The sequence below is a fragment of the Sprattus sprattus genome (assembly GCF_963457725.1).
Source record: "Sprattus sprattus genome assembly, chromosome: 7".
Taxonomy (NCBI): Eukaryota; Metazoa; Chordata; class Actinopteri; order Clupeiformes; family Clupeidae; genus Sprattus; species Sprattus sprattus.
Genome location: NC_137926.1, coordinates 19,632,344 through 19,654,580, shown reverse-complemented (window position 1 = coordinate 19,654,580; position 22,237 = coordinate 19,632,344). Strand labels below are relative to the sequence as shown.

Genomic DNA, 22,237 nt, shown 5'->3' with positions numbered 1-22,237 from the left:
TCATTCTGCGTTTTCCATGAATCAGTGCGACGCCACTATTTCTACCCTTCTATCTGATACAATGTAATGTTGGCTCAGGCCGGGACATATCTAATTAGATAAGACTGTTAGTGATTATGATGAGTCATCATGTTGGGCTCTATCCCCCTCTGCTTGAGAGAGAGATGGAGAGAAACAGAAATGGAGAGAGAGAAACAGAGATGAGAGCGAGAGACAGAGACGGAGAGAGAGCGAGAGAGAGAGCGAGAGAGAGAGAGGTAAGGGGTCTAGACTGATGGAGCAGACTGGAGTCTGACTGGCCTGTTTTTTTGTTGGGGCTCCTGCCTTGGGGACAGGACCTGCTGCCCACCGGAGCACAATGTGGAACAGGGGCCGGGTAAAGGTCAGCTGGGAGCTGTTCAAAGCCTCCTCCCCTCCCAGCAACCTTGGTGCCTGTGTGTGTGTGTGTGTGTGAGAGAGTGTGTGTGAGTGAGTGTGTGTGTGTAAGTGAGAGTGAGAGAGTTTGTGTGTGTGTGTGTGTGTGTGAGTGAGTAAGTGTGAGTCAGTGAGAAAGAGATAGAGAGAGCTGCGCTGTCCAGGGGATTATCTGGTTCACTGAGTGGCACTGAGGAAGAGGAGTTCATTCATTCAAAGAGCCACTCTCTCAACTCTCCTTCTCGCTCAAACAGACACACACACACACACACACACACACACACACACACACACACACACACACACACACACACACACACACAGAAGTGAAGCTGGGAGAGGACGCATGGATCTCATAGGGCAACAGTCAAATGCCAGTACAGACTAATAATGTAGCAGAGATAGTATTTGTCTGTGTGGACGTGTGTGTAGAAACAAACATCTAGCCGCTGGCCACAGAATCGAGTTGAGGGAGAATGGGAGAAAAGCCAAGCCACTCTTCAAACATCAACAAAACACTTTGAGAGGCTTGCCCTTTACCACCTTTAATACCCATGTGAAAACACACACACACACACACACACACACACACTCTTGCTCTCTCTCTCTCGCCATCTTAATTGACAAAACTGAATCTAGATAAACAGAAAAACAATATGTTCACAATATTAATTTCATTAGAAGTGAATATGGCTGTGAATTCCCGCGAGTGACACACAGCGCCCAGCAAAGCATGTGTGGGAGGGTCATAACCCCTTAACTGATACCAACTGGGTCGGGGAGGGGAGAGTAAGTCAGGGGGGAACCAGGGCCCAAACACCCAAGAGGTGAGAGATGGCACTGAGGTTTGCTTATTGGGAAAATCGCATTTACTGAAAAATCTTACTGAGGGGACTGGATGGACATTTTATCTGACAGGAACATGAATCAGGTCGGACGTTAGGGCTCTGGTACTGGTGTTTCCAGCACTGCGTCACTGCTCAGTGGCATAACTCCCTACAGTTTGGATTCACTGTTTGATTCAGAACAAAAAAAAAAGTCTGTGGTGTCAGAACCATATGTGTCGTGTGTGTGCTATGCTTGTGTGTGTGTGTGTGTGTGGTTGAGCTTTTAGTGTGAGCTGTCAGTGTGTCTGTGGAGAGTGTGTGTGTGTGTGTGTGTGTGTGTGTGTGTGTTCGGTAAGTGTGTGTGTGCCGTGAGAGGGTGTGGAGTGCAGGGGGTCTCTGCTTTTTATGTAATGCGAAGCTACAGCCGCTGACAGAAATGATGAATCCTGCCCTTGTCTCCGGGAAAGGAGAGGGAGAAAAAAAAGCGGCTTCTCTTCCTCTAAAAATACCCCAGTAAAGTGGAACGTCCTCCAGCTCTGCTCCTCTCTGCAGAGATCCTCTGAGAAAGGGCCAATAAATAGATAGAGTTCGCTTTCTGCACCCAGTCACCACAATGGGCCTCAACCTCATGGGCATTTAAAAAAAAGGAAAAAAAATGTCTTGGTATTTATATTAAAGCACAAATGTGAATAGAATCCCAGCCTGATGTAAATGTCAGTAGTTTCCAAGCAGTGAGCATGATATATGGCACACTGTGTAGCTGAACTCCAGCAGTCCTTTGTAGATTAACCTCTCTGTAATTTAAGGCCATTTAGCAAATCTCCTGACATCCAAAGAGTACTGAAGACTCAGGGGTGATTCACAAAGAGAAGAGTGACGCGGGACTCCAAGTATGACGCACACCCGCCAGCAGATGTTTAAAATGGACAACAATCCACACACACACACACACACACACACACACACACACACACACACATCTTCAGTGTCCCCAGTAGACAGCTAAATAATGGTCAAATGCTTCACTTCAGAGCATGAGTGAACCATAGGCATGCACAGGACATAAAACTGTAAAAGCAATTTGACTTCTTGGAATTATGCTCCTTTAATTTCATGCCTTCAAACTTATATTCCTCTTCCTCTTTCATTTTGTGATGAGTCTCTGTAAACTCTGCTTAAGGTTAACTCTGTAATCTTAAACAACTGTTTGAATGGTGTGGGTAGTAAAAAAAAAATCCCTACCCTACCTTGGCAAAGAAACAGGTCTCCCAACAACGCCAAGACTACATAGAACTTTAACCCAATGCCCAGATTTGCTGTCAAGTTCAAATACATGATGATGTTAGCAATTTAGTAAGTGTAAGTACTTATTTAATATAAAATTATATAATAATAATATCCAATAATAATATTATTATTAACATAATACATTCCTTCAAGCCTTACACAACCTACCTAATTCTCAAACCAGGCATTTATGGAAAAGTCTCAGAAGACTAAAATGAGTGTTTAACAATTGGGGGAGAGTGGGGTGTGTTAGAGTTAATATTCCTTTTAGCTCACACACTCACACACTACGACATGTCCCATCCAATGTGGTCATCGGCTTTCGAAAAAGGCAGCGTAGCAGAACTAACAGCCATCAGGTCACGGGGACACTGCACACAGAAGTGCAGAAGCACCCAGCAGAACTGACTGTCCCGACAGCAAAGTAAGGATTCCTTCCTCCTCATGTTCTCATGACGCTTTAGAGGCCTGTGAGGAGAGGAGAAGAGGCCGCCAGCGCTCCAAACCGGACAGCTGCACTCACTCATAAGCCATCCACCCACGGAGGGTCGCCATGGACACAGCCTCTGTCTGGCGAGCTCCTCACTTCAACCCGGAAGGGAGGTGGCCTTGTAAAAGCGAAGGGTGGGAGGGTGTTCTAGACTAGACGGGGCCAGAGACGGTCCAACTAACCCCAAAGCATCAACCAACTCACCCAGACATGACAAAGTAAGCTGGGAGGAAGGTTAGCATCACCGCTACTCACACCATCCAGCATGAAATCATTCATTTGAGGACAATCACTCACACTCCAACTAACAAACACTCTCTCTTTCAGTGACATAAACACTCTCAAAAACTGTTTCCTAGTTTTTTTTCTTACACACACACACAAACACTCAGAATTCTCTATACTCACTGTCTTTTTTGCGCTCTCTTTCTCTCTCTCATACACACACACAAACACAAACACACAGTGCTGTCAACAGATTAAACCCCTGCACCAGCCGATGACACCACTGTGTAGGAATCAGGCGGTCAGGCCAGCAATTTGTGATGAGTCTCTACAGCAGAGAGAGGATTCAGCCTCTGGTACAGGCATGGCAGCTGGGATGATCAATCAGACGGGACTGGGGGGGGGGGGGGGGCAAGAGGAAGGGGGGAAGAATGAGAGATGTAGAGAGGGAGGAGGAGAAGGAGGGGGAAGTGGAAGAGAGAAAAAGAGAGGAAGAGGAAGGAGGGGAAGAATGAGAGATGTAGAGAGGGAGAAGGAGAAGGAGGGGGAAGTGGAAGAGAGAAAAAGAGAGGAAGAGGAAGGAGGGGAAGAATGAGAGATGTAGAGAGGGAGAAGGAGAAGGAGGGGCAAGAGGAAGGGGGGAAGAATGAGAGATGTAGAGAGGGAGGAGGAGAAGGAGGGGGAAGTGGAAGAGAGAAAAAGAGAGGAAGAGGAAGGAGGGGAAGAATGAGAGATGTAGAGAGGGAGAAGGAGAAGGAGGGGGAAGTGGAAGAGAGAAAAAGAGAGGAAGAGGAAGGAGGGGAAGAATGAGAGATGTAGAGAGGGAGAAGGAGAAGGAGGGGCAAGTGGAAGAGAGAAAAAGAGAGGAAGAGGAGGGGAGTTATGAAAAGATGTGTCAAGGCTGATCCTCTTCACACGCGCATGCCTTTGTCACGAAGGGACAGCTGTCAAGAGACCACAGACAGTGTCCACTATCACCACTGTGTGTGTGTGTGTGTAAAGCAGAATGAGTATGAGGGAAGTATCATACCAACAGTCTTCTCAATTTCATCTCGAAGGGAGGAGATAACAAGGATAACTTGCGAGTCACTCTTTAAATATGTAGGAGGCCCCTTTGAGATGCCTGCACTTACACACAAACGGGTGACACACCCACACACAGATCCCAAAGTCTGTAATGAAACCTTTGTCTGCTAGACTATTTTTGTGTTTGTGCCGTTTCAGTAAATAAATATTATTTCTATCAATCCACATTGAATTTAATCATTAAATGTGTGTGTGAGTGTACACATGTGCGTTATACTATGTGTGTGTGTGTGTGTGTGTGCATGCGTGTGTGTGTGTGTGTGTGCATGCGTGTGTGTGTGTGTGTGTGCATGCGCGTGTATTTGTGCATGAGGGCATAAGGGAAGCATGCAGTAATTGCATTAATAGCAGACAACTGTCTCGCCTACGCACACTGTGATCTGAGTGCAAGCATCAGCTGTCTCCATGGACCCTGAAGTGACAGTAATTAAGGGGAGGTTGTGCCACGGTGAAGGGTTACAGCAACAAACAAGGCCGAGCACGCCCTCCCTCTCTCTCTCGGACATCTGCAGACAGACTGGTCCAGGAGGAGACCACACTGCTGTTACCCCTGCTGCTGCTCCTATATCACCTCCTCCTCCTCCTCCCTCAGGCAATAGCTGGACAACACCGTGCTTCATCCTACACACTGACTGCACAACCACTGGTAATGAAACACACACACACACACACACACACACACACACACACACACACACCCTTTCCTGGGAGTACATGGGTAGGTAAATGAATTCCCCCCAAAGCACTCTGAATCACCTCAACTCACTCACAATAAAAATGTCAAATAAATGGTCCCCCTACCCCACTATAACACACATCAGTGTACTTGAAAACACCCTGCGCCCATTACAATGCCTTTCCTAGTCTTGCCCCTGCCTACAGGTCATGGTACAGTAAGCACAAAACCAGTTCTTCCTTCCGAGTGGCTTGGTATTTAGGCGGATTAGATTTGAGGAGGGCAGGGTGCTCAGCTCAGCACATGTAGAGTCTGCAGGCAGACACTCTAAGAACCCCCTCCACTCCCCTCCCCTCCCCGTCCTCTCTATAGCTACAAGAGTACAATATTCCTGCCTCACAGCCTCCGCCCCCACCAACAAAGCTGTGAACACTTACATCTATAGTTTCAACCCTCCGCCTCCCCAGGCTTGCAGACAAATCTGATACATGCTATTCAATTTGTGTGTGTGTGTGTGTGTGTGTGCAGAAAAAATTCAATGCTGAAAATTCCCCAGGATCAAAGGCAACTGTGCCAATGAGTTATGGAGCCTGCCTGCCTTCTCCTTGTCTTTATGACTTTTGCCAGCGGTGCAGGGGCAGGGCGGAGGGCCAGTGATAATGCCTGTTATTTCCAAGGATTCTATTTTCAAGCGATCATGGGAAAAAAGATTAGAGTTAGAGATGACCTTAGCTGGGGTCTGAGAGATGGGCGGGCAACAAGAGAGCCCAGTAAATGTTACATGTTCTCAATACCAGGTCAGCAAGGGGGTGTGGGGCGGTGAGGGGGGTGGAGTAATGTGAGTCTGCACAGGCCAGTACTTGGAAAAACATATTTGTCGGGGAGTCAGGGGTTGAAGGCTGAGGGGTTGAAAGCTTCTCTGGTTTTCCAGAGTGAGAGAGTGTGCAGGAGCGTCGGCATAAAAGTGGCGCTCGCTATCTGCCCGCCGAACCCGAGCGAGATAAATCCTGTGTTCGACCCGGCACGTGGCATAAATCAGAGCGCTGCAATCTCCCAACCGGACAAGGCAGTCTGTCAGTGATAGCCACGTTCGTGAATACAGATAAACTCTCACACACACACACAAACACACACACATAAACATGACTACATGCCCACACACACATAAACATGACATGCCCACACACACACACAAACATGACATGCCCACACACACACACACACACACAATAAAACAGACACATGACACACACACACAAACATGACGCACACACACACACACACACACAAACATGACACTGACATACAGACACACAGCCACGTGACACACACACACAAACACACACACAGAGACACACACAGAGACACACACACACACACACACCCTCTGCTCTGGAGGGCTGTTAGTGAAGGGAGTAGGAGGAGCATGAGAAGACTGAGCTCTGGCCGCGTCTCCTCTGGCCTGATTGTAATGTCAAGACTTGTGGCTTAGACCTTGACTGTGGCGGCACACCAAAGCATGATGGAGCGCTTCTCCTAAAGAAATGTGAGCTGTTCTAGGAATGTGATAGCATTGACCATGGAAGGGCAGAGGAAGAACATAGTGATGGAGAGTAAGAGAGTGAGCGAGGCAGAGGTAGAGAGGGAAAAAAAAAAATCTGTTTCCCCAGAGCCTCAGGGGCAGGTCTCACAATGCTCATCTCTCATTTCAGATTAAAAAGCACCCCACCTGAACATCACACGGGAAGTAACTTGATAAATGCCTCTCGGGAAAAGTTAACACGGGCAGTGTCGGGAATTAAAAAGAAAAAAAAAACGAAGAGATCAGCACGGTCAACAACAACTGAGAGAAAGCAAAAAAAAAAGACCAAATATGTTGTTGGTTGCGCATTTTTACGGACGTAGAGTAGCTCTGATTCTCTGTTTCCATGACAGCCACACGACCTGGCTATGCCGTCAACCCCCCCCCCCCCCCCCACCATGCTCTGAGTGTGTGAAAGAGGAGAGAGAGCGCACCATGCAGCATGTGGTGCATCTGCCACATAGCTCAAGGCCAAGCCTGCAAGAAGGGCTGTGTGAGCTGAGCCTTCCCAGCTGTTTGCGGATGCTTCCCACGGAGAGGTGAGTGGTGTGTTTTAAATGCTCTCTTTTCATTCAAACGCCGTGCAAGGATGAGTAAACAGCTCTTACACAACGCTTTGAGAACGGTTACAAAAGCATCTTTTCATTTACCCCACCAACACCCCACGCAGACACGCACACACACACACACACACACACACTCTCTTATACCTAAAGCACATCACTAGGGGTGATGACTAATGGCGAAGAGTTCTGACGAAAAGCCCGCTAGCTACTCAGAGGCATCCTGACACTGTGTAAAAAATTAAAACCTCATCCCAGTAATGCTGTCTGTCGCCTTCGCTTAGCTGCACCAGAGGAAGCACTCTCTGAGGAAAGAACCCGCCATATTTACACTCCTACAGACATGAGGACCAACCACACCAGCTATCAACAAGCCACAACAGAACCGTCTTCAACATCGAGATGACTTCAGAGAAATCGGAGCTGTTCACCAGAATATTCTTCTGTGACACTGAAAATAACCTAATTTATATGACGGGCTAAAACACAGTTTTGTCCTATGAAAGTGTTACCCAGAATAAATAACCAATATGGTTCAATGATCTTTTCATCAGAAGGTTAAAGTAGAGTCTTTATGTGTAGCTGAATGTAATGCTGCAATGTATACCTCAAGACCTAATTAAAGGTTTTGTGTATCAGTTTATCTCCATCAATCAGGTGGGCAGCAATGCTCAGCTTAGCCATACACTGACTACACTGGAGGAGGAGAGGGTTCCTGCAGAGAAAGGTGAGGAGAGGAGAGAAGAGAAGAGGAGGGGAACGGAGGTAAGGGTCAGTGTGTATGACCCTTACTTTCATCTGGCCACAGCACACAACATCGCCTTCACATCCACCCGCTTCACCCTAGTCCGCCCTTGGCTTGGAAACAAAGTGAAACTTGCCCCTTGCGCTGACCACAACCAAAGAGTCAGTTGGCCAGTCAGCCAGCCAGGTCGTAGATGAAGCACTCACACCAACCCACGCCACACGTCAGCCCTCACGGCCCCCCTCTGCACACACACTCAATTTGGTAGCTAGCGGGCTTTTCACTGTATGTTCCCTCTCAAGATGATTAATGATTGGTCAACATCTGCATTGAACGCTGGAAATGAAAAGCAAACGTGTGTGTGTGTGTGTGTGTGTGTGTGTGTGTGTGTGTGTGAGAGAGTGGGGTAATTGTGTTGTTATGTCACTGAAATAAAAAAAAGAGAAAAAGAGAGGAGGAGAGAAACAGAAAGAGAGAGGGAGAGAGATAATGTGGGAAAGAAAGGGAGGGCTGGGGGGGTAGACAAATTATTCCAAACATCTTTGTAGGCGGATAACTTTGTTTAGTTTATACTGAGGACTAAAAGCTTTTTGGGGAAATCAACAGTTTAAATTGGCTAAAATAGAGGCCGAGCCCAACAGCCTTTCCCCTGACAAACCACTGAAGAAACAAAGCTTGCCTATGAAGCTTGTTCCAAAAACACAGCGGGGCCCACAAAAGAAACATCAATAAAAAAATAACTCTGTTCTCTGTACACTGTTCTAGACCTTCCCTTCCCTTCACTTAACACTCTACAGCACCTTTATAGGCCCTGAACTTAGGACATATACAGACAGAAATCTGATTCTGAGATGAAGTGTTCCACTTGCAGGGGGGACAGGTCGTCCTAATTGGGCTTAAACATAAACCTGTTTTTCTGTTGCCTTGCAACGAACTTCCCCAACACCCAACAGAACCTGAGACGATGGTGACACATCAGGCCATATGGGACAGTGGGGGCGGGGGGGGCTGGGAGGGGGGGTTGCTTGAGAGGGATCTAAGAAGGTGGTCTGTTGGAGGGAGAGCCCCATCTCAGAGAGGGGCTGCTAAAGTCAGCTTGGAGTCCTGGTCGAGCTGCCAATCTCTGGCTGAGCCTGGCTCTCGCTCGCGTTAGTGGTCATGTCAAATGCTGACAGCTGAAAGCCATTAATTCCTCTGCGTTCAGACCACCAGCCGCAATGCTAATGACCAGCGCACGGACCACTTACGCTCCAAACTTATGCCAAGAAACAGACAGACAGACAGAGAGGGGGGACAGATAGTGAAGAGATAGAAAGCAAGGAAGAGAAGGCAAACGTGTGTGTGTGTGTGTGTGTGTGTGTGTGTGTGTGTGTGTGTGTGTGTGGGTGTGTGGGTGTGTGTGTGTGTGGGTGGGTGTGAGGGAGAGATAATTAATAGCCTTTACTTATATTAATTTAATGCAAACAACGTTGTTGTATTTGATCAAGAATGTAAGGAAAGGACGAGGAAACTTAATAATAACAACTGTGACTCCTGAAATGGCTCTGTCTGTCAGTTTATAGAGCACCAAGTGCCAACTATCACATGGAGCAGCAAAGAGCAGGCAACAGCAAACACACAGAGTAGGCACAGACAGACTGCCTCAGTGCCCTGTGGCGCACCACACACACACACACACACACGTAGAGTCAGCAACCCAGTGTACTCCTGTCACAGTCAGGCTGGATCTCTAGAACACTCTGCTGAAAGCCCTAGCGTAGCTGACCGCAGCCGCTCTCCCCTTCTCCTCTCTACGTGCTGCACCTCGTGAACATCAGAAGAGTGCGCCACACGGCCCTCACTGGCAGGCCGCCCTCACTGGCTTATGAAAACGCCCTTGATGTGGTGAGAGTTCCACACAGGCAGGACCGCAGCGCTGCTTCTGAGGCCAGCACTGTGGCTCAAATGCCGGAGAGGACCACAGGCTGCTGGTCTAATGGAGGGACGCCACATGAGTGATAAAGGCCCTTTCTCTCCCTCTCTCCCTGCTCATGCTCCTTCTCCCTCCCTACCTCTCTTGCTCTCAGCCCCTCTCTCTCTCCCTCGCTCTCAGCCCCTCTCTCTCCAGGCGAGTGGGTATGGTGGAGGCGCAGAGAGCAGGCGAGAGAGAGGATTAGAGGCTGAGCACGTGAAGGATGCTGCTTTGCTTTGTTAAAAAAAAAAAAAACACTAGCGGGTGCGCTATTTCATGCTCCACATCCGCAGGTTGCCAAGGCAACCCTAGTTTTTCCCCACTGTACTGGGGCATGGGGTGGGGTGATGAGGGGGTGATTCCCATGCCCAGTGGCTCACAGTCTTGAAGCCTTTTCTTTCTTTTTTTTTTGGAGCTCCACAGCAGAACTGAAATGGAGTCGCCACCACCCCCTGCAAGCAATGACAAAGGGCCCCGGAATCCATTATAAACTCTTTGGTGGCTTTGGCTCCTAAATCACTCTGCACACCCCGCTCAGTTTCCTGCTGACTGAGAACACCTGGAACCAGAAACTGGGTGACGAAATGTATGAACAAACAGTTGATCAAATTTCGAAACTTTGTCATAAAGACACCTGCACTTTTTCCATTTCCACATGCCCATCTAATGCTGATATTGATCCAGGACGGAGAGAGAGAGACAGACACAGAGAGAGAGAGAGCGAGAGAGAGAGAGAGAGAAAGAGAGAGAGAGAGAGAGATGGCTGTGTAATAGTCTCTTACCTTATTGCTGGGGCATAAAATGGCCAAGGATCTCAGCAGATTGTCACAGCTGGAGGAAAAAAAACAAGAGAGAGAGAGAAAACCAAAGTGAGTCAGCAGAAGACAAATGCATTGACACTGGTGCAGGCAGACGGGGCTATTAGCTGAATGTGGAGAAGAAAGAGGTGCTTTAAAGACACAATGACCAAGCATTTTAAACCACCATTACTTTAATTACCCCACTAAAGGAGCTGCCCCAACCCTTACACACAAACAGCTTCATTAACCATCCCGTAAGGACACTGCACTGCGAGGACAGACTCCTGACATGATGAGGTGGGATGATCATTATCCCCTACAACATTCACAGCGGGCCATGCGCCAGGCTGTTCCGTTAAAAAGCGGGCTTTCTTGAGCACAGTGGGGATTTTGCGGCCAAGCGTTTGGTTCCAGCATGGGCCTGCCACAGTGAGCCGGTCATTAACCCATCTCCGCTGGGCACCAGGCATGTGGTGGGGGTTGTGGCGGGTGGTGCGGGTTATGTTGATAATGCATTAGAGGGGGCTGCTGCAGAGACAGCCTGGAGGAGTGGGGGTGGGGTGTAGTTAAGGTTTCTGGCTTTTTCCCCGTCCATAGTTTGCCCCTCTGGCACAACCTGCCCCCTCGCTTGAAAAGGAGCCCTCTCCTTAACCTGATTACTGTAATGAGCTTAGAGGGCTGCGGACCATGCTGCCCGGCACGCAGATGCGGGCACCCCCCTCCTCCCCATTCAGAGAAACACACACACAGACACACACACACACACACACACACACACACACACACACGACCCCTTACTGATGTGAGGCACTGCCGTATCATACTGGCAGGCAAACATGACTAGATGGTACTGGCAGTGGTGGAAATATATGTGCTGCCTGCCCAAAACGACTAAATATTTGTCGGTGGTCAAAGCAAAGTGGACTTGGTGAGCCCAAGCATGTCCAATTTCACAGTGAGAGAGAGAGAGAGAGAGAGAGAGAGAGAGAGAGAGAGAATAAAAGATGAGGGCAGATGTAAGCTGAGCCCATAGGACACTTGGAGCTGTAAATGGACTGAGGCAGGGGCCGGCTTTCGGAGGAATGTGGAGGAGAGAGAGCTCAGGGACCCGGCGTGAGCGGCTGCAGCATAAACAATCTGCTGCTCAAGAGCTTGGAGGACTGGGACAGGAGGTTGTGAAATTAAGTTTCAGGAGACGGAAATGAACAGCCATCTCCCATTAACTCGTCAATCCACAATTTGACCTACAGCATTCATTCAGTACGCGCATGAAGAGGGGGGTGGGGGTTGGGTATAAACTGTAATGATGTTGATTCATTGAACACAGCAATCAGAGGGCCAGAACAGGGAGAGGCAAAACACAAAAACATAAAACACACTTTGATGTTAGCGTCAGATGGTGAGGCATCCCTCACTGCAGTCAGCACATCATGCGACCACATCAAAGTAGTAGTGCGGAGATGGCCTAGCGTTTCTGTCAAACACAAAGGCTGACTTGTTTACTTTCCAATTCCTTTCTTTCCACTGCAAGGAGGAGGAGGTGGAGAAGAGCTGTTGAGACGTAAAGCTGGGACCAGACCTCCTGCGCAACACCTGGATCCCACACGTGGAACAGGAAGAGGCGGAGCTGGCGAGCTGAGCTTGTGGTCTTGGAGCTCCCGTGTGGGGCCTACATCATTCTCGGTGACATCATCCGGAACAGACCTATTTCTGTGCCTGGGTTCCCAATGTTCCAGAAAACCACAGGTGCTTCTGGTAGCAACCGCTATGCAAACTTCAGGCTCTTCTGATATTTCTGGCAATTCTGTGGGGTGGGGGGTAGTTTTAGCGCATAACAGTGCTTATAAAAGGTTAAATAATAGTGAAGCGAAAACACTCGGATCAGAACCTTAGGGCCAGATCTGGGCCAGAGCCGACCCGCTGTCTGGAGCGGCAGACAGAAAAGGATCAGTGGGCCGTGATGTTTCACACTCCTCATCAGAGCTGGAGCGAGGGGAGCCCTAAACAGCTCTCTCCGCCAGAGCTGCTGACAGTGCCGACAGCCTTAAAGGCCTAACAACTCTCTTAAAAAAAAAAAAAAAAAAAAAAGAGCCTTTTAAGCGGCAATCTGCACACCCGCACTCAGTCACATCTTGCTCTCACACTCTCTCTTTTAACTCCCACCCCCACCTCCTCACCCACGTGGCACTTTCTGGGAGCAGTCACAACTTCTGAGACAAATCCATAAGAGCACGCCATGATTTATCATGCACAGGGAGCACTAAAGAGCCATTTTCAGGGGTGGGGGTCTTCCATGAGGAGAGAGGTTTGCGCTGAAGCATGGTGCATAAAAGGGAAGAGGGAGGATATGGGTTGGACCCACCCTGCACAGGCAAGCCCAGCCCAGCCCGGGGAGAGTACAAGAGGGGATGAGCGGGGCTTCCTGATGGGTCCCGGTGGCGGATGTCGGGGGAGGCTGGATTTCAGCCCAGCCGGTGGAAGCAACCGGAATGCTTCTCATGGACCGAGCCCCGTTTGGAGAGGAAACCCGGAGTTGGAGCGAGAACGAGTGCGCCTCAGCGATCCTGGCCTCTGTGAGGGCCCGCATCAGCCTCCTCTGAGCTATTTCTGCCATGGCAACATATGCCTCTGCAGAGACCCTTCCCTTTCTGAAGTGTTGGAAAACTCTGATCTAATTACGACGGGCTCACCCAACAAGAACCCTGGGGTAATGGAAGCAAAACACAACTTATGCTGCAAGAGCACTTCACTGCTATGAGAGGCACGGAACAATTCTAATGCTGGGAAAACATGGAAAATCTCTCACACACACAGATCTCCAGAGCACAGAGACACACAAACACACACACACACACACACACACACACACACACACAGCACGGCTTAGCAAGAATGAAAGGGTAGTGTTGTCTGTATGTTGTGCTGGTGACAGTAGTCGCAGTGTCACGCAGCCAGTGGCTCCCAGAGTGACGTCAGCCGCTGAGGACACAGAGGGGGGTACACTGCTGAGGGCACTGGATGAGCTCCTTGTCTGGGAAAAGGAATACCAGATCCCCTTGTTTGGGAGTGGAATTGCTGAACCCCTTGTTGGGGGGAAAAGCCCCTGAAGCATCAGGCATGAAAGGCCCCAAAGGAGACTCTATTTAGGGACGAGATGTATAGATGGTAGGGGTGGGTATTGCCAAAGAAGTCACGATTCGATTCGTATCACGATTCACATGCCACGATGCGATTCTATCACGATGCATCGCGATACTTGAATTATTGCAATGCATTGCGATGCATTGCGAATTTTCACTGAACACTGCTAGAAAAAAATGAAGCCATTACCAGTGGATGACTGGCTGTGTATGATCTAGTGTGTTCAATTGATAACTCAAAGCAACTCAGTTCATACATAGCTGTAGTTATTTAAACAACTTTTGGAGGTTACTTGACACAAATATTATTATTTAGTTTGTTTATGAATGACTTGTCGCAGTATCGCGCGGCCGGAAATGCTTGATGTTCGCCAACCATTCATGCAATTTAAAAAAAAAAAAAAAAAAAAAAAAAAAAAAAAAAATTTTTTTTTTTTTAATTAATAATCGATACTTGGCGTCAACAATCGATGCAGTAGATCGTGAAAATTCGAATCGCGATGCATCGTCATGACGATTATTTGGCACACCCCTAATAGATGGGGGGTCTGCACTATGCAGTACAAGAGTTCAGCACTGCGGGAAGAACAATCCTGAGACCATGTTAGGAGATGTGAAAGGGAAAAGAGGAAAGCTCCACTGGGGAACACTTACACACTAGCAGCGCATTCAAGACAATTTATTGAAAATGTCTGCATACTCACTCACTCATTGTTATGACCTAGTTTCAAAGGTTCATTAAGACAATGAATTTTCACAGCCTGTAGTAAATAATGTAAATGAGTAAGACGTGCGTTTGCCTCAAAAGATGAATAAAATAAATGATTCGCACATGCAGGTTTCTGGTCTGCAGTTGCTTCCATGCAGTCTATGCCACTGTAGGCTCAAATCTATAAATCATTCATCTTCCTGTATTTATAGAACTACTCGGGGGAGCTGATGTGCAGCTAGAGCGTAATCCATTTAGTTTAGATGGAGGACCCTGTGGGCCCCCATATTGAGATAATATACAATGGTCTTATTATAGATGGAACAACCCTGTTCTGTACCAGGGAAAGAAATTTCATTTGTAAAGGGTTTTGAAGGAGAGCGGTGAAGGGTACCTTCAGAGCGGTTGAAAATGCATAGCCTCTATACCGTGTAATGACAAGATCTAGTCCAGCACAATGACTAAACAACATAACTGTTTTTGGCAAGGGAAAATCTCTAACTCAAGTCTGCTGAGAATCATTACAAGAATTTCTGGGCTGCAAAATTTGGCGACATTCTTTCTTCACCGAAATAACTGCAAGATTGGGATAGCCCTGACTTGACTTGAGGAGTGGAACTGCAACTGAATACATAATTTGATCGTCACCTCCAGGGGGTGGAAGAGGACAATAAAAATAAATAAAAGATACAGAGCAAAAGCCAAACCACAACAAAAACCTGCCTCTGGCTCCTATTGTGCAGAAGTATTTTTAAGGCTCACTCTCGACCGTCCTCGGAGGCATAGATCATTTGGAAAAAGCTCCACGCTAAAACGAAGCGATGCTAACGATGATGGGGAATAGGAGGATGATGACAAATCTATTAGGCGCCCATAACTCGAGGGGAGATGGCTGCTAATGATGATCGTTGTCATTTTCCAGCTTCGTACCCTCCTCAGAAGGTAACAGAACCTGGCTCTGCCGGTTGCGTGCCAGATCATGGCCAGATCCGGTCCGGTGTCATCTGCTATCGGAGACCCTACACTCCCCCTGCTCAGGGCTGAGCACAAAACAGCGCTGGGGGAAGCTTGGCAGCTGGACTGAAGCGAACACGACTGCAATCTGAAGACATCCAGTAAAAACACATGGCAGCACTTGAGAGCGGCACAGCGGATCGAATGTACCACCACCCTCTGCTGACAGAGCCAAACTGTCACAACCACTCCTCGGGATCATTTTGACTGCTGCATCACTGTGTCAGCATGGATTCGGAGCCCTAAAATATGATATTTAAGTGCATTTGAGTGAACTAAGGATAACACAAACACACACACACACCACTGTGCATTCATGCGTGCTTGTATGGGAGCAGACACGTCTATTCAAACCAATTCATTAGGCCTAAAAGTGCTTCAAATTATAGGAACCAGGCTGCAGAACTAATTTCTAGAGTGTACATTGGATCTGGATCCCAGGTCAGCAAAATGCCACTATGGCACATGTAGCTTAGCTCTCCTCGTGACCACAGCCACTACTTTCACAGTGCATTAAATTGGGGATCCACCGATAAGCCCCTCGCAGCTCAGCTTGCTCTGTCCACAAGACGGGGCACCGGGCCTCCCCCACGCTCAGTCAGTGTCTGCTCCAGAGATGACGGAGCGGCCGTCCTGTGGGAGAGCTCAGGCGCCCCTGACTCCACACGCCACACTGCACTGAGTCACTAGATCCAGGGCAAATCAGGCATTTATGGGGCTTTTCCATGGGGCCACGCCATCCTCCACCTCCGTCAACAGGGCCATACGACCGGGTGCCCCCGTGAGAGGCCACTCCATCATCCCCACCCTCTCTGATACTCTACAGTTACAGTCTACTCCATGGCATACAAATGCCGGCCTGGAGGAAAATGGCAGCCAGGGTACATGGCTCAGAGTCTTTACATAGTTTAGTAAGGCTCTGTATTAAGGCTGGTATGAGCAGTTCAAATTGCCCTGACAAATGTCTGTGAATGCCAAGTGGGGGGGAAAAAAGTCAGATTTGCTAATGAGAGATACAGGAGCGAACAGCAGGGGCCTTCCCCGAACATAGCGGCCTCATTATCTGTGCCTGACTCCTGGCAAAGGTAACCTAATTGTCAAGTCATCTGAGCAGATCACGCCCCCCTCCAACGTTTTTCCAACATAGCACTTTAAAATCAATTAGCTTTATGGGCAAAAAAAACTAAACAAAAAAAAAGTTGATAGGGGAGAAAAAGTATCCAGTCCTTATTGAAATCAATGCTGCTATAGAGCATTATACTGTACACAAATATCTGTGGATGTTAATTTAAACCATATGTTCGTTATTAGTTGTGGTTTGATGTTGTACTATTTTGCAGTGAACTCCCCATCACTTGAAGCTGTTCTATGATCAGCTTTACTACATCCAGTAAAAGCATTCGTGCCAACCCAGCCCTAGAGCAAACATAATTAAATAAGCGTGGCCTACCATAATACGACCCCGTCAACTGCTTTTTATTTCTCACTTTAATGAGGCAGTACAGTTGCAATTGATTACGGTAACAACACATTTAGACTAAAATCCATTTAATGACCTTCAGACTGCATTACATATACCTTCCTCAATTTGGCATGATACTGCTATAACCAAATATAGCAATATATTTACAACTCTGAAAAACATCTCACGGTCACTGAAATAATTTATTTAAAGCACAATGAGCACTGCAGCACAGCAGCAGCAGCACAATGTAAATACTTAAACGTTTTTTTTTGTTCATAATAATAATTTACAAAGCAGTGCAGATGGTGCTTAAAATCTTACCATATGTTTCTCCAAAGGAAAAAAAACACAGCATTCTATGGATAGAAGTAACTCAAGGTCATTCAATGAAATCTAATTTACAGACAATAATATGCATGCCCGTGAGATGGGCAAACATCAACTGATGGAATTATTTTTAATAAGGACATGACAGAAGGAGAAACGAGACAAGACTGGATGAAATAATTATGTTATCCAGTCTCCAGTAGCTGAATGCGGGCCCAGTACCAGATTTTAGTTTTCTGCTGTCAACGAGAACTGTGTTTAAGCCCTGGTGAGGTTAAACAAAATAAAGTTTTACAAATGAAGATTTCTCATACTAAATAAATATTAGTCACCACTCCAGTGCACATTGCTGTGTTTTACTCACAATGAACAAACAGTTTCCATGAAACTCTGACAGATACGCTGAAAAACACAAGATGAACAACTGGAAAGCAGGACCAGAGAAACCGCAAAATTTAAATGGACAAACAATATGAGGTTTGTTTTTGTTTTTTTTACACTGATGACTACTTTGCCTAACTGGTCATATATCACCTTCCCACCCTGGCTGCAGCTTGTCTATTCAATACCACAGTGGTTTTGCAAGCCATCAATCAGACAAAAGACAACAAGGATGAACCAGTCATCCACTGTCTGCAAGAGATTCTGATGGCATGCATTCTGTTCCGTTGCTGACAGATGCAATGCTGTATGAGGACACTACAGTGTGGGGTGGGGGTGTTGGACAAAGCAGTGGTGTAGGCATGACTCGGGCTTACTAGAGCAAACCAGTTATTTTAAAGAGAGATACATTATTATGATGAATGATAAATGAAAAAAGCTCATGAAAGACAAGTGTGCAAAAGGCAATACCCTGCTCACTGCAAGGAAGATGTATAGCCCCAGGGCTTAACTAAGAACAAGGATTTACAGCTTTTTCTCCAAGTCGGCAATCAGTGGAGCTACCATTCGCTGGCCCAATAGTCAGATACATAACACAGGAGCTGGGCAACATCCTTATAGAAAGAGGATAGGGATGAGACCACCAGAGGTTTCCTATACTATCTAACAATAGAGCACAACCCCAGAGGAAAACCTCACTCCGATAAACAAAGAGGTGGGTTATTCACCGCATCCAGTAATGGCAGCGCATCCAACACAGCACGGCAAGAGATTAAAAATGTTTGGCATTAAGTTATTACATTCCCTTTACATTCCAGGCCAAGAGTAGCCTGGATGCCAGCCTGAACTTAGCCCCGCCCACAAAATTTGAGGTTGGGAAGTTCGGTCTGGCACTGCTCCGTTGGGTGGAAATTATCAGAAGGCAGGATTCTGCCGGACCAATAACATTTTCAGGGCGGGCTTTATACGATGATGTAGTTGATAACATTACGGTTGATCATATGTCCGTCACCAACGCTTGGGTTGAGTTCGTAGTTCAACAAACATGGGGATTCAAGTCTGTCTCAGAAGACATTGACAACGCATTTTGAAAGAGGAACAGAGACACTATCAAGGTATTTGTTGATCGAAAAGTATTTTTGCAGTCCTTCCTACGGGATCCGGTAAAAGTTTAATGTATCAGCTGGCCCAGATGGTCATACTACGTTGCTCTGACTGGTTCTAGGTATATCCAATTGAGCGAAGAGGCATTTCGTTTGAAACACACCCCATAATCACAGCCCAATGGAGCAGTATCAGACTCATATTCTGACTAGAATTATGAATATGACATCGTCAGGCTAGGCTAAGAGGGCATCCAACTGAGAACTAGATATAAAATGGTGGAATTTTCAAATGTTCCATGAAATGAAAGTAGAGTGCAACCTAGATGAGAGTAAGATACAGAGACAGTGTGTTCACTCAGAGGTCAACACTGGACGTAAGTATGATTTATTTATTCCCCTTGGTTTGGTTTATAATTGGACTCTGCCAGCCTTAAAGTTGTATGAGCTAACAGTACAGCGGAGGACCAGGTTACAACAACCACAGCGAACAAATCTCCCCCCCCTCCTCCCCTCGTCAGAGGTAGATTATGGTCAACAGATTGTTCAAAAACAAGGGCTTTGGTGCCAGGATCCTCTAGCCTACGAGGACTGAACAGAAGGGCTTTGAAGATGAGGGAGAGAGAAAGTGTGTGTGTGTGTGTGTGTGTGTGTGTGACTGTGACTGTGAGAGAGAAGGAAACACGAGTGAGGGAAAGGGGGAAAAAAAAACACATTCAGCACATCAGCTGACACACACCTACACACATACTTGTAAGGCAGAGCACACCGTGGGCTTCTTAACCCTCGGACACAGCTTGTTTAATCTATACCATTAAAACTTGACATTTCCCCGCAATCTGTCTAAAAGCATCCCAGAAGCGACAGAGAGAGAGAGAGAGAGAGAGAGAGAGAGAGGGATGGCGCGAAAAAGGAAAGCAGGAAATTCAATCAACACGCTCTCTTCCCATGTGCCCCCCCTGCTGCTTTATTAGTATGGACACTACAGATGTTGCAGCGAAGCTGATTTACGCTCAGAACCGTACAAGCGCCCCAGCAGAGGACCTCATAACAGAGCACACTTCAGGAAGACGAGGGGTGTGGGTGGGAGGATGGAGATCCATGGTGTCCTGCCACCAAATTACTAACATCGTTCATCAAAGCAACACAGAGAGAAAAGGAGAGCACCAGGGCCATCGTCATGGCTGCCACTCCATCTCCCATCAGCACAAGTCCGTGCCAAAGGAGAGGCGCGGGCTGATGAATTAGTGCTTGGTGGTCGTCGACGCAGCTGGTCAATCAGGCCTTCGAGGGCAGCGAGTCTCGTCCCTCCGGAGGAACATCTGCCAAAAAAAGCTGCATAATCTCAACAGCTCAAGACAAATTGAAAATATACTTTTCTTGTTTGAAACAGCGGAAAAAAAGTAAAGGCAGATCGGCACTACAGTGACTGCCAAACATAGTTCCGGGATCTGCATAATGCACTCTTTCTATTCTCCAGATCAACAGATACTAGATACCAGTCAAGAAAGGGTATCATGTGATTGGGTAATTCGACACCACACCTTTCAGATATTTTTCGGCTGACAACGCCATTTGAGGGAAAATGTTTAAAATGGCATCATAGACTGAGGATACATGCATCCAGGGCAGGGGTGCAGAAAGGCCATATTCTGATAGGTTGCTCTTTTCTTCCATGAAGCGCTTGATGCCATCTCTCCTTTCGTGAGTGGCCGGTGGAAATTCTGCACATCTGGGGAGCAGCTGCTGCCCACCCCATCGCAGAGGTCACCGGGTTAGGAGCCTTCTGGAAAAACGCCATTTAATCCCGCTTGCTGAGGATTCCCTGGAAAATTAAACCACCGACCCATCCAGTCTGGCCTCCTCGGCACAAGACCGTGACATCCCTACTGACCCCTCTCTCCCAGAGAAGAATGAGAGATTCCAAGGGATTAGTGGCTCGGGCTCTCTTAAGGGAGGTGTTCAGAATCTGAAGGACAGAGAGCAGTAAAAAGATATGTGTGTGTGTATATATACACACACACACACACACACACACACACACACACACACACACACACACACACACACACACGTACAGTATGTATGTGTGCATCTGAGTAGTGGGGGAGAGGGGGTTGTAATTCAATTAGTCCCACAGCTCTAGCCCCATCCAGAGAAATGAAAGGAATCATGTCCATGTAGAAGGGGCCCTGCTCCAGCTGTCACTCTATGGCTCTGTCCCCAGTCAGCAGGCTACTAGCAGCCATTTGTATAAAAACCCTCTTCCACATGGACCCTTTGCACGCACACACACACACACACACACACACACACACGATGATAACAACGCGTGTGGAAAAACTTTGCCCACATAACTCACATCCTGAAAAGCGAACTGGCATGTTGACTGGTTGCTGGGGATTGAGAGGGTAGCAAGTCAGTAAGCCACATGCGTAGACAAAGACCGCCCGAGAGCTCTGACAGCAGCAAAAACAGTAAGGGGACGCCTCCTTGTCTTCACAAGAGGCTCTCGGCATCCGTCGTGCAGCAGACAGCTTTGGCTGAGAAGCATGTCACACAACACTCCCCTACTCCCCCCCCCCCACAACCCGACTCTCGACTGTTCCTATCCCCTGCAGAGCCTGAAAACACTGGTGCAGACTTTCTCTACATGACGGCCTGATAATTCATCACAGCCTCGCCTTTTCTTTCTCTGGGAATGCAGCAATCAATCAAACTGTAAATATTCTGCATATGACACATGACTGCAAATAATAATCATCAACAGAGTCTGATAGTCATTAAAATAATGGCGTCAATAATCCTGCCTGCAGAGAAGGCATTTTAAGATGGGAGTTTAGAGGGGAGCAAAATCTAGATTACTTGGAGAGCTGATACGGTTGGTGAAGATAGGCTGTTATGAAGACATTTGGGTGGCGACAGCCGGGTGGACGGGTAAAACAGCAGAATTTAGACGCGTAAAATGTCTAAAGAAAGGTGTGGGAAACTCAGGCCTAAGAGGGAGTGGACGGCAAGCTTCTCAACAGTGTTGGACGACCAAAACTGGCCGACTCCTCACTGCCTCCTGGCATGCACAGTGGGAAAGTTAACGTGACACCTCCACATCCTGTCGGGCCTAGGCGGCCCTGGACGAGTGCCATCTCCTGGAGGGAGGTGAGGCGTGGGGGGAGGGGAGGGGGTGGGGGGTGGCGGGGCAGTAGTTGGACTGTCGTCGAGGGTGGTCACCAAGACGAGAGCGGCGAGTCTGTGAAAGCAAGCGAATGCATCAGAGGAAACGAAATCCGCATGGCAGAGTGTGTGTGTGTGTGTGTGTGTGTGTCCGTCCCTAGCCACAGCTGCGCAGCTAGCAGATGGTAGAGTGAGTGTAAGGAGTTAATGGGGTATCATTTTAAACCTACGTGCTGCATTTCCATGGCCCCCCTGCAGAAGCAGACGAGGAAGCCGGCAGC

The 22,237-nt window shown here is 47.6% G+C and overlaps 1 protein-coding gene across 2 annotated transcripts in view; it reads right to left on the bottom strand.

Moving 5' to 3' along the window:
* tln2b (talin 2b) overlaps window positions 1-10,680 on the bottom strand; it is a 97,380-nt gene extending 86,700 nt beyond the window's left edge. Inside the window, exon 1 of one of the 2 annotated variants that reach the window (XM_080842352.1) lies at window positions 10,629-10,680. The gene's annotated coding sequence lies outside the window, so the exon portion shown is untranslated. Of the gene's footprint in view, window positions 1-7,757; window positions 7,782-10,628 lie in introns of those variants that run through there. The other variant, XM_080842353.1, reaches the window with a different exon arrangement.
* Between the last annotated feature and the right edge of the window lie 11,557 nt (window positions 10,681-22,237).